At 50.0% G+C, this 17,460-nt stretch overlaps 1 long non-coding RNA gene across 1 annotated transcript; it reads right to left on the bottom strand.

Moving 5' to 3' along the window:
• Window positions 1–308: 308 nt before the first annotated feature.
• Window positions 309–16,999, bottom strand: LOC143490981 (uncharacterized). Its single transcript, XR_013125060.1, has 5 exons — window positions 16,896–16,999; window positions 15,212–15,365; window positions 11,506–11,668; window positions 1,157–1,253; window positions 309–745 (listed from the first exon to the last, which is right to left on the bottom strand). It is a non-coding gene; the product is annotated as an uncharacterized LOC143490981 (long non-coding RNA).
• Between the last annotated feature and the right edge of the window lie 461 nt (window positions 17,000–17,460).

Here is a 17,460-nt window from a genome sequence, read left to right on the forward strand (position 1 = left end):
CACACCGAGAATTTCCTTTGCATATTGTATGGAATGATCTCCAGGAATGTATTAGAAGATAGAGTATGTGTTTAGACATACTCCGAGATAATTAATTTCATTATGAAAGATCAAAAAATTAATTGTTCTTTGCAAGATAAATTTAAATCTAACTATGAACAAACATGCTTAGTAATGCATTTAAAATTAAAAACGTCTTGGCAAAAGCCAATGAATTCTATTCTCAAATACAATAAAACATCACGGTAATCACAATCTTCCTAAACATTCTTAGCCGGCAGAGGAAAGTACCAGGGAATGAGATAAACCCAGAACACAGAAGTCTGAATTTTAATGCATGCAATCATTTACACAATCAGAAGTGCAACTAAATTAAATCTTCTGTGAAGAAGCAAATCCAAAAACAAGAGATTGTACACTGTTGCTGGTATTTCAAAAAGACAAAACAAGGCAAATAAAAACAAGTAGGTAAACATCACCTTTTCATGTATTATCTACACAGTTGGACGTCTTAAAAACACAGCATTGTACAGACAAATCAAAGCAGTCCATATTTTTGTTTCTTCACAAGTTCCCGACATCCCAAATGTCCATTAAGTGATGTGTCTTTGTGCCGGGAACCCTGGGTAATATTGGGGTTCAGGAGTCTCTGCTGCCCTGAAATCTTCTTTCACTCTTCTCCCCATTGTGATTCCTTCCGTTTCCGGCATTATTTCCCTGGTGACTGCTAGATGCTGCATCTAGACTGTCAACAGAAAAAGAATGTTTACAAACAAAAGCCTTAACAACAAAAACCAAAACAGGTCTAGTAGACTCTTGTAACCTCAACTCACATTAGACTTCACTGTGGGGAAAAAACAACTTTTTAGTCTCTGACTTTCTCTTTTGTCTGGGAAGGTCAAGTGAGGGAGGTTCCTTTGTCTCAGAAAAGACTTGCTGGGATTGGAGGGAATTTCCTGGTCATGACCAGGAACCTCCCTCAGGGCTCCAATAAGGGTTCTAAAAGAACCCCAAAGGGTTCTTTGTAAAGACTACTCGCTTCCGGATACAACCATCTACGTGCAAAAAAACTTCGTCTCTAGAAGAAAATAAAAAAATTAAAAAAACAAAACAATGGAAATTTGTTGTGTAAAAGCAGACAGATGACCGTACATACCTGCTAACGTGACTTGTTAGTTTAGTCTCATCAACCAAACTATTGAGTTTATAGTAGTCCAGGAACGTCCGGGCTACGTTCCTACCCAGCTTCATGTCTAGGGAAAGTAGGTTAAGGAGCCAGCACAACCTTTGGACAAATAGCTATCATAGCAGCTCTAAGAATAAACAGCAATAATAATAATAATCACCATAAATATCATTATAATAAAACAAAAACAACAATAACAATAATTTGCATTTTGAAAAATCCCAACTTAAAGACACATAAAACAATCAGGTTTACAAAAATATTTCCTTAACCCATTTCAGGGGGGCCCACCAGAAGGTCCAGAATACCATGTGCAGTTGTTCAGACACCTGGGTAAAAAGGCAAACCGTCCGAGGGCCGTGTAGAGAAACAGTGATCTATGTAGGGTAGGGTCAGACATCTATATGTTTGCTTTGCACTACACAGGGATTAGGGGCCTTGTTCAAGAGCCCAGCAGTCTTAGAGAAGAAGGACACTAGTGCCTCCAGCCTATGATGGATTTTTCATGCTCAGACATTGGCTGCATTCCTAAACGTGGAAGAGAAATCTGTTTTGCGCTGACATTTAAAAGTGAAATCTCCTCAGACCCACTTCGGCAGGCTACCTTTGTGCGTTCAAAGGCACATAAATGGCAAGGCAATACTACTGCACCCCCCGAGCTGCACCGCTGCCACAGCGCCCAGCACCTCCGGGCCCTTAAATCATCACTCTGACGTGCTGCCATCAATTGAAATATAGACAGATAAATACATATAGCTGCAATATAGATAAATAAATAAATAATAAGCGCAGTGTTTAGTGCATATCTCGCCAGGACGATACCTGACAGAATAATGCTGACAGTAAATAACCAGGACAGCGCAGCCACGGCCTGCCGCTGGTGAGCGTAAATCAACCGTGTTTCTGTCAAGTCAGCCAGAAGGAAAGAAAAAAGAGAAAGCAAGCAAAAGAGCGTCCTCTCCATCGCACTGATGTAGTAGTTACTCATAGCCAGGACTTTATTTAAATTCATACAACTACCCTGCAAGCGCTTCTGTGTTCCGCGATCACATTACAGGACACATCTATTATCCCGAGCCCTCCATCATAACAGTAGGCAGGCTTTTAGAGGCCCGCGGCATGGGTGCCACACAACTGATACGGGAAAGCGGAGAGATGTTTCGACACGAAACCACAGAAAAAAAACCTCTCTGCACTAAAGTGCCGTGGCTAATGATATGACAGCATTAGCGTGTCGCTAAAGACTACAGCGCAGGGATGAAGAGGAAAGAATAATGTTTATAGCCTCATAGGTGGAGAGCTCATGGTTCAACAAAAACACCCAAACTTCCATCCAAGTGTTAAGTGGTGTTAGTGGTGAAAGTGCACGCCAGTCTGTAATAGAACATGAATATGTTCACATTTATTTTTAACATAGGGAACTGCTGAGACGACCGTCCGAGGACACACAGCTCGTCGCTTCAGGTCAGAACTAGAGTGTTGGGTCAAAGTGGAAGTGATCTAAGTTAGGGTTGCGTGCCACAGATGGCCAGACTCTACGGACACCTTCCAGCATGTCACTAAAGAGGTCTGAACCATTTGTTCAAAACACACTAGCCTAGAAAGCCTAGAGTATAGCCTAGAAAATTCATAGCCAAGATAAACAAACATGATATATAAATCTTGCCCAGCATATTACTACGTGTTACTCTAGGTGATGCAATAATAAACGTGGTGTTAGCCCACCATAAGCTGTGGGGTGTGGCGGTTGTGGTGACACGGTGAGGAAGGGGCTGTTCACTCCGCCTGTATGTTGTGAGCGCTACATTCTTCTGAGGATGGCCTGACGTGATCAATCCAGACAGAGATGTAATGTTTCACCTTTAGATGTCAGTTAGTTATTGATGTCCAGATATGACATGTCAGACTGTCAGAGTTCTGTGATTGAAACAAGACCTCTGGAAGAAAAACAAGGTAAAAAGTGATTCAGTCATTTTTTATTTTTTATTTTCCAATTTCTCCCAACAGTCAGAAATTACCCGAGCCACATAAATCCAACGTCTATGGTTTAAATCCTATTACCCAAAAACTATTAACTCAAAAACAATCCATTCCTGGCATGAATGGTATCTCTGTGGATCCTTCTTGTATTTGAGCACACACATTCATGTACACGCATGTACACACACACACACACGTGCGCGCACACACACACACACACACACACACACACACACACACACACACACACACACACACACGCAGATTAAATGACATTTCTATCCACATTCCTCTCTGATTTACTATGACACCACAGCGTTATTCATGATTGCCTCAATTTCCAAATATAATATGACAATTTTTCAGCTAAATAAAAAGGCAAGAGACAAGGTTGCTCATCCTATTGGGCACAACATGACCTTGATCAGCAGAGAGGGCATGGCATCTGTCTTTGATCTACACCATTTTGGCTCAGAGAGCAGCAGTTTCCTCATCCCCCCTTGCTCTCTGTATCCCAGCCAGCTACTACAGAGTGTGGAGTCATCCTGGGCTCCATCCTTCACCCAGCGGGCTGATGGGAACTCTCTCCATGACTCCTATGCCTGTCTTCACACCCCATCTGGCCAGGGCTGCCACCTCTGCCGCCTTCCAAAAACAACAAGGGCTATTTTTGGATGCTAGGAGTTGAGCAGGCCAAGGTTCACTTTGAAATTGTGTGGGCAAGTCATGACAGCAGATGTATTTAAATCACGGTCTTGGAACGTGGACAGGTCGGTATACACAGGTACAGAGAAAGAGACGGCACGACCTGTCTGATTTGTCTAAGCATTACTTTAGAAGCATCGAACCACTATTCTAAAGCTTGCCAAATCTCGCTCATGCCTGGCATTTTTGCTGTGACCTCAGAAAAAAAGTTTTGTGTCTCCCCTTGATCAACAGAAACTCCACCAGTGTGTGTGCGTGTGCGCGCGCGTGTGTGTTCGGCGACAGAAATAGACTGGGAGCCTGCCGCGTGCAGATGGCCTCTCAGCTTGTGATGTTACATCGCACACGTCCATACCAGGAAGCCGCTGATGGACAGACCGACGAGGAGGAGCAGAGGACTTCATCAGCGTCGCAGCTGCAAGCAGGCGAGCTCCTCGCCGTTGATTGGCCGCTGGCAGCGTGCCAACAGCAACCCGGGCCTGCTGAAGCGCCCGTGCCGGCGTGAAGAAAAAAAAAAAACACGCGCTCGTGCCCGCAGAGGGCTGGAAGTTTCCGGAACACTCACTCGCCCCTGCAGGAGGGCAGACAAGAGGGGTGTGGCCTGATGACTAGGCGGGAAGGCCGGGTATCCAGAAGCAGGAGCAGGAGCCAGAGGTCACCACGGGGGCGGGCCTCATGCGTCATCGGGCAGCCACAAGGTTCACCTTTAGCACATGGGCAGAAGAAGGAGAAAGATCGCGACAGGCAGAAGGAGATACGCCCGGTGACACGATCCGATAACGATCTGCACTGTGAGCACAGCCGTCCTTTCACAGCAGATATCAGGAAAGATACACAAAGGAGTTTGTATTCATGCCGTTATCATGTTAAGTTCCTCTATGCCTCCATGTCTGTCGAAACCTATCAATACAAATGATGCACTCCTACTATATTTTGGAAGTAGGAATGTCACATTAGGATTGCTTTGTCTCCCTGGAAGAAAACGCCTCGGCAACTGATGGATGGAAACCTACAGCAAAAGAATTTCCACTTCCACTCAGTTTGCTAGCAGTGAAGGAGGAGGGGTGTGTGCAGGCGTTAGCCTCACTGGTGCGCGTGTTGTTGTTAATACTATTACGCACGCCTGCCAGATCGATGCACTGCCTTTGGTGCAACTCAAGGACGAGGCTCCATGGGGCTGATGGGACGCGGGGGAGACGGACGTCTGCACGCACAGGCAAAATGATTTGTTTACCAGGCTGCTTATCCGCAACACGGACAGACAGACAATGATGCCCCGGTGACAGGGAACAAGACACCGTGGTCCTGGAGCCAGCCGCCAGGCTAACGAGCAGACAAATTAGGGCCATCAACGCCATCGATACAGCGGAGTGACAGGCCTGTCACACAGGGGTGTCACGAAGAGCCAATTAACGATGCTAATTAAAACAGCAAACAGGAGAGCGCAGGAGGCGCAGGAGGCGCAGGAGGAGCAGGCAGTCTCCCCCTGCAGCTCCAGGCTCCCGGCCCATCTCGCCTCTCTCCAGCGGGACGACAGACGCACACACACCCTTCTCCGGCTCTGCCGGCGCTCCGTCTGATTTCCGACTCTGCCTGATCTACGCCACAGTCGGGTTTGCAGCGAGCTTTGTTCGTTGCGCGAGGGCGAGCGGCATCCTCGAGGTCCAAACGGAAACAGACACGCAATCCAGGGCGCGATAGGGAGGTGCCGGCCGCAGCGGTCACGGGGGCGGGGGGCACACACGCACGCACACACACACACACACACACACACACACACGGGCCCGCAGGACAGAAGACGGGGTGCTAAACGGCCGAACCGAAAGCCGGCGCTCTGAGGGAGCAGCAGCCGCACTGCGATTGGCCACAGGCCACGACGCACGCCACCTACACAATCATGTCCATTTCATGGCACAGGACTCTCAAAGAGCAGAACATGAGCGGGTCTGATGACCCCTCAGCACCACCCGCTCCCGGGCCGGAGGGGGAGAGAGAGGGTGGAGCGAGAAGAGCAAGAAACCCATCAGTTCTTTTATGGACCATAAAGGCCATTAAAAGTTTCCACAAGTTAACTGCAGTTCGACCCGAGCAGCTCCCGCACACCGCCACCCAGAAACAGAGCGCTGCTGCACTTCTGAAACACTGCGACTGTGCCGACTGCAGCACATTGGCAACGTTTAAAACGAAACCATTTAGGAATCAGACGGTGGCCGTCACCAAATCCCGCCCGCCTGCTGCCGAGCCTGGACAGGTGGGCTTCACGCGCTGCGTTGAGACGCTCCATTCGCAGGCCCCCGGTGCTCTTTACTGTCTGCCCGTCAGAGGGGCCCTTTAGACCGCAGATAGCTGTCAGTGCGTGGAGCGTCCGGCACCGTCTCCTTCTGAAGCCGTGATTGACACTCGACGCGAGCGGGAACCACCGAGCTGTCTGCGGCCGCTCTGTGGCTCTGCGCCGTATCAATCTGGAACTACGCCGTGGCCTGACCCGGCCCTCCAGCCTTTGTCGACACCCACTCCTTCCCAGGCAGCGCAGCACCTAGGTGGGCCGATGACGGAGCCGACCGCTCGGCATGACTGAGCGGGGCTTTTCGAGCCGACGCCCGCGGATAACGGCTCTCTCAGTAGCCATCTGCAGCCTACAGGACAGCGCAAAATGGTGTGGGCTGCCTCTCGCTCGGCTCTGACACGAGAACTTGTTAACCTGTCAGAGCTTAAAGGGCAACAGAGTCCATTCTGGACAGCTGACTCAGAACAGACTTTTCTGGAAGACGATAATGTTATGCGTGCTTAGCTCAAACCTTAGTCCATAAACCCAATCCTACCTCAAACTGTAATCCTAAGGGTAAAAAATATCCTTGCATTATCGAGTCAGCCTTCATTCAAAACCAAAACTCAACCAGATAATATAAATGATTAAAAACAGCTAAACCTCCCAAATATTATAAAATGCTGCTCAAAAAATCAACCAAATTGGCAGTTCTATTTGAGAACGGTCTGGGCGTGGTTCTAATATTCTAATAAGCACGTTCTTTTAATTGACAGCTCGCTGTCACTGACCTACAGCAAGCTGGGCTGCTTAACCTGAGCTGAGTATAATGGTGCAACCTGAGTGATTCAGCCATACAACTCTGTGGATATCGATGCCTCATTCATGGGTGCTGATGGAGTGGCAGGTTTTTAAGGTTTCTATGACAACACCTGGTTTAATATGTGTAGAATTAACTCATAACTCTGCGAGATGCAATCTTGGTGTCACCGATACGCCCTGATGTGTGTGGAACCATGAGATCTATAAAGTCAAATTTAGGCCTGCGTAGAATCTGTTACACCAAGACAATCACTACAGCGGTATATTGATCCATGTGAATGAACGTTGTAATTAATGCTTCAGTCTGACAGTATGGCAATGCTCCCTTACAAGAAACATGCTCAAAATGCAAATTACACTCAACACTGTCTAAGGAGTTTTGCTTGCTATCTAGCAAGGTTGCTCAGACTCGAAGTGAGAAAACTTTACCCAACATTGGAAATTTTGACGAAATAAATTAGTCTTCTACTAAACTTTGGTAGGATATTTATAGGATCCATTTTCTATAAGTGCACTTTCTATAAGTGCATTTTCTATAAGTGCATATACATTCTAATGATGTTTTTTATGTAATAAAAAACATCATTAGAAAGACATTTTGCTTTACAATCTGCCTTGTATGACAGGATTCACACTCTCACCGTGTAACACTCTTAACACCTTTCCAAAATGTAACAACCTAACAAGTAATAAATCATGACCTTAAAAAGCAAACTCTGGGAACCTGGCACCGAGAGTTGTTTTGGAGGGAATTTAACTTTGCAGCAAGACAAGAGAAGGTGCTACAGAGTTGCAGAGGAACCATTTCTCAATCAAAGTGCCCAGCTGAGTTTTGAACGAGCTCCCAGATTCTCCCAGCTCTCATCTGTCTCTGCAGCACTAATGACGGTCTGGCGTCACAGTTTGTCGCCTGGCTTTTTCAAAACAAGTTTTCGGGACAGCCCGGCTCAGAGAACACGACGCTCCCGCGTTTCTAAGGCATTACTTGTGACCAATTAAGCTGTTGTTTGGATAGAGGCATGCGGGACAACAAACGGAGGCCCATTCCGGACGCTCAGAGCTTTTGTAACGACGGTCGAACCTCAAAGAAAGAACTTCCTATTAAAGTGATCTTTATAATTATGGCCGCAGACGTCCCAAAGCTTCCGTTAATCAGACCTGGGCTCTCTGAAAGGTCACGCTGGCGGTCCAGTCCTGTTCTCCTCCACCAGCGCAGCTCCAGGAGGACCTATAAGCATGAGCAGCGGCTCTCCGAGAAGCCGCGATTCCAGCACAGGCATTAGTCAGCCCACGACGCCCGAGGGGACGGTCGACAGGCATAAAAATCGGAAGCGGGCGAGGACGGCACGCATCGTAAGTTTCCTCCATTTTGGGAGAAATTACAGGTGAGGATAAATGATTAAAGGTTGTGAAATATATCCCCCTTGTACGAGCTCCGGCCCATGTCTGGCCCGTTCTCCCTGTCTGTAATGAGACAGGATGGTGTGACTGGGAGACTGGGAGAAAAATGGGGGGGAATTGGGGCAGTTGAACCAGTTCCCTCAGAGATCCAGCAGAGTCTCTTTAGAACGAACTGTAATAAAATACGCCATTAAAGGACAAGGTGAGGTTTCCATTTGCCCGGCTACATGGCAGTCATCAACTGACGGGGCGTGTGTTTGTATGCGTGTGAGCAGTTACGTGCTGAGGTTAGGGGGGGTGAAATCATTTCGCCGCAGCGGGTAATTACATCGGTGTCACTGCTTTTTTCTCCCACTTCTTCCCTGTGCCCCCCCCCCCCCACCCTGATCCCCCCCCCCCCCCCCCCCCCAAGTGGAGCCGCACTCGTAAAAGGTCTTTGTTGATGATTTACACGCTCCATAGACCTGCCCGCCGGCCCATAAAAACGACATGTCAGATTCCGCTGACCCCGCTGACCCCAATCTTTGCACTACATGCGGTGCCACCTGCCCTCTGTCTACCTGGGCCCGAGCTGCAGGCCATCCGCTCTGCGTGTGAGCGTTCTACACGTGCCACCCCCCCCACCCAACGCCGTCTGGGTTTCCCATGTCATTGACTTCGCTTTGGTCTGCCCCTCAACAGGGTCTCCCGCTCTCACACCGCATCACCCTGAACCCCAATCCCGCCATTTGTAACATCTGCATAGGGAGCATCTCAGGACCTCCTCCTAGGTTTTGGCTTGGCTCCCTTCCTGTACCATGCAGTCCAAGCTCCAGCAGCACCCGAGCCGACCCGAGTCACCCCGCCACCAGACACGCCGCTGCCGCCAGGATACAAAGTCACTATCAGTTTCAAGGAGAAGGGCATCATGGGTAAGTTATGACTCCGCCCAGCCAGCCGTAAACCGCCTCTTTTCTCCGCCGGCATCCTTTTTCACTAAGAGAGAATAATCTACGGTGCCGCGGAGTAATTCTACATAGACGGGTCCTTTATTATTGAGCGGTGGCCTAGCAGGCCTTGAAGCTGACAGTTCAGCGGAGCAGCGGACAGGAGACGACACCACGCTGAGATGGGGGAGAAGGTGAGAATCAGTCACGGGGCTTCACTGGCCCTTCTGATCCCAACAGCAGATAAATAAAAGAGGAAGTACAGGAGTGGCACGCAAATGAGAGACTGTCAACAGCTGGGTGGATGACGGAGTGATATGAGCGAGAAAAGACCGAGCGGAGGGAGGGAGGGAAGGAGAGGGAGACAGGGTGAAAGATGGATAGAAGAGAAAGAAAGGCATAGCCACCGAACACGTGTGCATGCAGCACACCCTTCTCCTGCCACTAGGGGGCACTTGGGCTACACACATGTTTGGGAGGTTTGCGCTAAAAAAGCCACTGGGTCTGCGATCTCCTGCTGTGTTCACTGTGAACTTCAGCCATGCTATAGATCTGCACAGAACTCCTTAACAGGTCCAATATCCCCCAGAGGTTCGGTTCACCACTGCTGGAAATTATCTTAATTATCTTATCTTTTTATTATCTTATCTGCTAAATGGATTCCATTTCGATGGGCATCGAAAGTTCAGGAACAAAAGAATGTTTAAAATCCTCTATCCATTACCTTCGAACTGTCTGCATGGGGCAGACTGACCATACCGTCTTTCCAATTAGCTCTTGCTCTTCAGAGTTGCAAGGGCATGCAACTTCTCTCTCTCTCTCTCTCTCTCTCTCTCTCTCTCTCACACACACACACACACACACACACACACACACACACACACACACACACAGCCCTATCGCCAGGTGTCCCTATTATAGTGGAGCTTCAGTATTTTCCAACAGAGTGCATACCCACACAGATCTGGCCCTGCTACCCTGATAATGGCCCCCTGCAATAATTAAGGACTCAGTGACCGAGCGTGGCTAACACCGGTACAGCGCGGCAGCTACATGCGGTTCAATAGAGTGACATTATCAGGCGAGCCTTCATTAGTGAGCTCCGGGCCCGCGGCTTACGTTGCCTAGCGCACAAGCACCAGAGAGATCATGTCAGTGAAGGAGACGGCTGCATGACCACAGACACCACCCTCCCCCTCCACCCTCCCAACACCACCCCCTACCCCGTCAGTCATGTGAAGCGATTCTTTCTGTCCAGTCATCTACATCGAGAGCAAAAGCCCGAGGTGGCTGGAGTGTTCTACAGAGCAGGGTGGAGGTCCAGGTGGAGGTCCAGGTGGAGGTCCCCCACTTGCCCTGCAGGAGACGTGGCAGGTTAATACATGAGGCAGGATGTAGTTGCAAAGCCGCAGCATACAAGCGCACCCCACAGGTGTGTGTGCCCCACGGGTGTGTGTGCCCCACGGGTGTGTGTGTGTGTGTGTGCCCCACGGGTGTGTGTGCCCCACGCGTCTCTCTGCCCCACGGGTGTGTGTGCCCCATGGGTGTGCGTGCCCCACGGGTGTGTCTGCCCCACGGGTGTGTGTGCCCCACGGGTGTGTGTGCCCCACGGGTGTGTCTGCCCCACGGGTGTGTGTGCCCCATGCGTCTGTGTGCCCCACGCGTCTGTCTGCCCCACGCGTCTGTCTGCCCCACGCGTCTGTCTGCCCCACGGGTGTGTCTGCCCCACGGGTGTGTCTGCCCCACGGGTGTGTCTGCCCCACGCGTCTGTCTGCCCCACGCGTCTGTCTGCCCCACGCGTCTGTCTGCCCCACGGGTGTGTCTGCCCCACGGGTGTGTCTGCCCCACGCGTCTGTCTGCCCCACGGGTGTGTCTGCCCCACGGGTGTGTCTGCCCCACGGGTGTGTGTGCCCCACGGGTGTGTCTGCCCCACGGGTGTGTCTGCCCCACGCGTCTGTCTGCCCCACGGGTGTGTCTGCCCCATGGTTCTCCCCTCCCCATGATGATATGGAGAGTCCGTATATCCTTAGAACTCCCCGAAACTCGATGAGGGCCCGAAAATAAAGTCTTGCACGCCTGCAGAGAGGAGACGGCGTCCTTCATCTCTTCATCTCTGTCTCTCCATTTCTCCACCGTGCTGCAGCCACCCGGCGTGTTGGATGGATGGGGGGGGGGGGTGATGGAGAGGGAGAGAAACGGACCTACGGGAGGGAGGATACAGCTGTCTTCTGTGTACGGGATGGGCGTGGCGCTTCCGGCCGTCACGTAACTGTAGAAGGACACCTCCAGGGTGTAGCAGTAGGACGTGTCGTCCAGTAGACCACCCAGGAAGCGCCGGCCCGTGCCTGCCTTCACCACGTCACGGTTAAACGATGTGCTGGACTAAAACGTGTGAGACACACACACACACACACACACACACACATAAAGGGCCGAATACACATACACAGGAATCAAACAACTGATAAGGGCAGTGATTCTAAAAACACTAACTGTAGCTGACGAGAGTTCAGATAAGATATCATAGTATGACTTTTACCTTTTAAAGTGATGTCAGCGGAGAGATAACACTTTACAGATCAAAAAAGCTCTCATGTGCGCTCCGCAGAGACCGCACTGTTGGGAGTCAGAGCATAATTATGCGTGTGTACATTAGCATGCTTAAATAATTAATGCTAATTTTTCCGTGTTAGCAGTCCATGAGTAGGCGTCACACGGCTTTTCCCAGCCAGCCGCTCCCGCTGTGTTCCTAGTCTGTGGGGGCTCCTCAGTTCTACAGGCAGGGCGTGGTGAAGGTGACTGATCTGGGGTCAGTGTGACATGCAGCCAGTGGCCAGGTGTGGTGGAGAACCCCCCCACCTCCCCTCAGCTCCACCCATGGCTGAAAACGAGGGAGGTGGTGCAGAGCTAAAGTAACTGCCCTTGGTCTCTAACTATCACACACGCCTTCACATACATGTACACGCACCCCCCCCCCCCCCCCCCCCCCACACACACACACACCAGTGGCATCAGCACAAAACAGAGGAGCGTTTTCAAAAATGCACACATATGCAGATGCTCACTGTTGCACAAACCTCCACGCATGAACGCACAATCCAGTGGTGCTCACCTCTGTGAATGGCACGCACCAGCAGCGTTTTCACCATCGTGTAAATAGCAGGACATTTGTGTGTGTGCGTGTGTGTGTGTGTGTGTGTGTGCGGGCGCTGCGGCTCTTTGTGTGCGGCTGAGAGGAGGGGCAGTGTGGTCTGCTGAATGGCTGACTGAACAGTAAAGGTTATTCCTCAGGCTGCACACTGCAGGCACAGCTGTGAAATGTCACACTGCATGAGCTCTGAAGGTCAAAAAGATGCCCAACTGCACAAATGTGGGATTAGGGTTAGAAGATGGGCAGGAGATATGTGTGGAGATCTGTGTGCACACAACACACAGAAACTCTCCATTCCACACAAGTATAACATAAGGAATATGCACCCCCCACGTCTTCCAGATATTTCTGCACTGCATTACCAGAAGCGATTCTGATGTCTTCTAAATGCTCCGTATTCGTTTCCATTAGTTTTTTCTGCATGAGCACACACACACACACACACATGAACACACACCATCGGTATGCCGCTCCTAGTGCGTCTGGACGGACACTCTGCAGAGAAATGTTGCCGCAGCCGTCTGGAGAAGCCTTGCCCCCCCACGGCTAAAAAATGTACAGAAAAATGTTCAGTGGAAATGACATTGTGGAAGGTGCTGAGAGGCGTGGGAAGAGCTTTTGGGAAGGAGCAGATGCATCTGTGCAGAAGCGGCTGAAGAGAGAACCCCTCTCCGCCCCCCACAGCCTGCAGGGCCACAGCCTGCAGGGCTCATTAAGAACAGCACACCTGGAAAGTTTCTCTCTCAAAAGAGGACATGATGCAATCAGGCGCTGGCTTAAAATGTCCAATTATTGTAGTGTCCAGCTTTCCTTTGTGCAACAGCGACTCTTACCATAACGGACGTGTTTACAAGGCACCCGTATTTTTCATGGCACAATAAACAAGAAAACAATAAAGAAATGAGTAGAGTGGAAGTCTTGTGAATTGTTGTGAAGGTGAACTGTTGTGAAGGTGTGTTGTTGTGAAGGTGTGTGCTGTTGTGAAGGTGAACTGTACACAAGGTAAACTGTTGTGAAGGTGTGCTGTTGTGAAGGTGAACTGTTGTGAAGGTGAACCGTTGTGAAGGTGTGAACTGTTGTGAAGGTGTGTGCTGTTGTGAAGGTGTGTGCTGTTGTGAAGGTGAACTGTTGTGAAGGTGTGCTGTTGTGAAGGTGTGAACTGTTGTGAAGTTGTGTGCTGTACTGAAGGTGTGTGCTGTTGTGAAGGTGTGTGCTGTAGTGAAGGTGGGCTGTTGTGAAGGTGAACTGTTGTGAAGGTGTGTTCTGTTGTGAAGGTGTGTGCTGTTGTGAAGGTGAACTGTTGTGAAGGTGTGTGCTGTTGTGAAGTTGTGTGCTGTACTGAAGGTGTGTGCTGTAGTGAAGGTGGGCTGTTGTGAAGATGTACTGTTGTGAAAGTGAACTGTTGTGAAGGTGAACTGTTGTGAAGGTGTGTGCTGTAGTGAAGGTGGGCTGTTGTGAAGATGTACTGTTGTGAAAGTGAACTGTTGTGAAGGTGAACTGTTGTGAAGGTGTGTGCTATTGTGAAGGTGTGCTGTTGTGAAGGTGTGTGCTGTTGTGAAAGTGTACTGTTTTGATGGAGTGCTGTTGTGAAGGTGAACCGTTGTTAAGGTGAACTGTTGTGAAGGTGTGTGCTGTTGTGAAGGTGAACTGTTGTGAAGGTGATCTGTTGTGAAGGTGTGCTGTTGTGAAGGTGTGCTGTTGTGAAGGTGTATTGTTGTGAAGGTGAACTGTTGTGAAGGTGTGTGCTGTTGTGAAGTTAAACTGTTGTGAAGGTGAACTGTTGTGAAGGTTTCTGCTGTTGTGAAGGTGTACTGTTTTGAAGGAGTGCTGTTGTGAAGGTGAACCGTTGTTAAGGTGAACCGTTGTTAAGGTGAACTGTTGTGAAGGTGAACTGTTGTGAAGGTGTGTGCTGTTGTGAAGGTGTGCTGTTGTGAAGGTGTGTGCTGTTGTGAAGGTGTGTGCTGTTGTGAAGGTGAACTGTTGTGAACGTGTGTGCTGTTGTGAAGGTGTACTGTTGTGAAGGTGTGCTGTTGTGAAGGTGTGCTGTTGTGAAGGTGAACCGTTGTGAAGGTGTGCTGTTGTGAAGGTGAACTGTTGTGAAGGTGTGTGCTGTTGTGAAGGTGAACTGTTGTGAAGGTGTGCTGTAGTGAATGTGTGTGCTGTTGTGAAGGTGTGTGCTGTTGTGAAGGTGGGCTGTTGTGAAGGTGAACTGTATACAAGGTGAACTGTTGTGAAGGTGTACAGTTTTGAAGGTGTACTGTTGTGAAGGTGAACCGTTGTTAAGGTGAACTGTTGTGAAGGTGTGTGCTGTTGTGAAGGTGAACTGTTGTGAATGTGTGTGCTGTTGTGAAGGTGAACTGTTGTGAAGGTGTGTGCTGTTGTGAAGGTGAACTGTTGTGAAGGTGTACTGTTGTGAAGGTGTGTGCTGTTGTGAAGGTGAACTGTTGTGAAGGTGTGTGCTGTTGTGAAGGTGAACTGTTGTGAAGGTGAACCGTTGTGAAGGTGTACTGTTGTGAAGGTGTGCTGTTGTGAAGGTGAAACTGTTGTAAAGGTGAACTGTTGTGAAGGTGTGTACTGTTGTGAAGGTGTGTGCTATTGAGAAGGTGAACTGTTGTAAAGGTGAACTGTTGTGAAGGTGTGTACTGTTGTGAAGGTGTGTGCTATTGAGAAGGTGAACTGTTGTGAAGGTGAACTGTTGTGAAGGTGTACTGTTGTGAAGGTTGTACTGTTGTGAAGGGCATGTTGGCCTGCGTGTGGGGGGGCGGGGGACTCACAAGGGAGAAGTCAGGTGCGTTATGACACAGGAGGCGGGGGAAAGACGGCCTGCCGCTGGACACGCCCCTCCTCCTCGAACACGTTCCCGTACATGAAGCCGTTCATCATGGTGGAGTGAGAGTGCACGTCGATGTAGAACTCCAGACTCACCTTCTGCAGCAGGAAGAGGAAGAGAGAGAGAGAGAGAGAGAGAGAGAGAGAGAGAGAGAGAGAGAGAGAGAGAGAGAGAGAGAATCAGTGTGCATACAGGTGAAGTAAGAGAGCAAGCGGGAGTCTGAAAAAGGAAATGGAAAGGTGAGAGGTCACACTCCCGTGAGTGTGTGTGGACTCGGTGAGGGTTCTGAAACAGGAAGTGCAGGGTGATGACCGGCAGCAGCGTTGCCGTGGGTGCGGGAGCTACTCTCCGGCAGACCATTTCATAAACTGCCTTTAATAATCACAGCACGGCTGAGGGAGATTCATTTATGTTCCTGTGTCAGCAGGCAGGCCTAATGCCCCACTATCTGGCCAGTACTTCACCCCCTTCCATAAAACCACTCATTAATTTGGTCAGCAGCGTGGGTACAATAATAACTGTCAGGGACTCGCAACACAAAAACCCCAGAACAGACATACAATAACCCCACTGAGCAACCAGTCGCCTGTCACTTGAAAGAGAATATTTACAGACTCTAGGAGAGAGAGGGAGGGAGGGAGAGAGAGAGAGGGAGAGAGCGAGAGGGAGAGAGAGAGGGAAAGAGAACAGAGGATACAATGTGTGTATGCTTCTCTGAATGGAGAAGAAAAGAGCAAGTTAAAAAAAGACTGGGAGTATGCTAGCCGCGTGTGTATCAGAGGAGCGGCTTTCATCCATGAAAACAGCTCAGCTCAGCTCGTGCCACGCTGCAGGAATAAGGAGAGGAAAACCCTTCAGAGGTGCGTCTGCAGCCACCCACGTGCCATTCCGGCTCCGCGCCCGCACCCGCGCTGCAGAGGAAACCGCGCCGCGCGTGCAGCTGGCCGGCTCCAACATGGCCGCCGCATCATTAAGCCGGTGCTCGGAGGAGGAGGATGAGAGAAGCACCGCGTGAGGTTTCTTGTAAGGACGGCCCATCACACTGATGAGTGGGTAGCTGTTTGGAGGGTGAGCGTTTGATGAGCTTTAGTGGTGTGTGTGAGCGTGTGTGTGTGTGTGTGTGTGTGTGTGTGTGTGTGTGAGTCACCACTCACGTGTGACGAGCCTTCACAGGGAGCATTCTGCTCTGTTTGTCTCAGCAGAGACAGTAGGCTTCATCTCCTTTTCTCTTCCAGTTTTCCAGTTTTGCATAGTGTACGCATCTGATAATGCATACAATAGACCTGGCTTTGCACCCCTGACCTCTCTCTGTCTTACTCTCAATCTCTCTCTCTCTCTCTCTCTCTCTCTCTCTCTCTCCTCTCTCTCTCTCTCTCTCTTGCTTTCTTTTCTTGTGCTCTCTGTACAGTACAGCTCCACCAAGACTCCCTCGTCTCATTACACATTCCAAAGCTCACCTAGACTCCCGGGGGTCGTCAGCCGGAGAGAGAGCGGGAGGGAGAAAGAGAGGGAACAAGTAGGTGAATTAGAGAAAAAGAGACAGAACGAGAGAGGGAGACAGAACGAGAGAGAGAGAGAGAGAAAGAGAGAGCGCTCAGGAGGTGCTTGGTGCTTGAAATTCCACTCACAGCCAAAGCAATTTCCTGGCGAGCGCGGGGCTGTCAGGCCTCTGATGGCAGGCGGTGAAATATTGTGGCTGGGAGTGAGGCGGCTGCCCGCATGCCTGCCTGATGGATGGAGCCCGCAAGGAAGAGAGGGAAACAACACACCAGGAAAAAAAAAGAGGAAGAGGGAGAGAGAGAGAGAGAGAGAGAGAGAGAGAGAGAGAGAGAGAGAGAGAGAGAGAGAGAGAGAGGGAGAGAAGGAGAGACAGAAAAAGACAGAAAGAGGGACAGGAAGAGAGAGAGAGAGAGAGAGGGAGGGACAGAAACAGAACGCCAAATTCAGCTACCATTAGGGCAGCTTCATCAGTTTGCTGAAGGGGTTCCAAGGGTCCAATAGAGGCAAAAAGCATTCTGATCGCCTGCTCAGCCCACACCACGGTGCCAAGACTGGGCCGGAGGCGGGGATTTCACACACACACACACACACACACACACACACACACACACACACACACACACACACACACACACACACGCACGCACACACACGTGCGCACACACACATGCGCACACACACATGCGCACACCC

This window comes from Brachyhypopomus gauderio, unplaced genomic scaffold (genome assembly GCF_052324685.1).
Source record: "Brachyhypopomus gauderio isolate BG-103 unplaced genomic scaffold, BGAUD_0.2 sc69, whole genome shotgun sequence".
NCBI classification, from domain to species: Eukaryota; Metazoa; Chordata; class Actinopteri; order Gymnotiformes; family Hypopomidae; genus Brachyhypopomus; species Brachyhypopomus gauderio.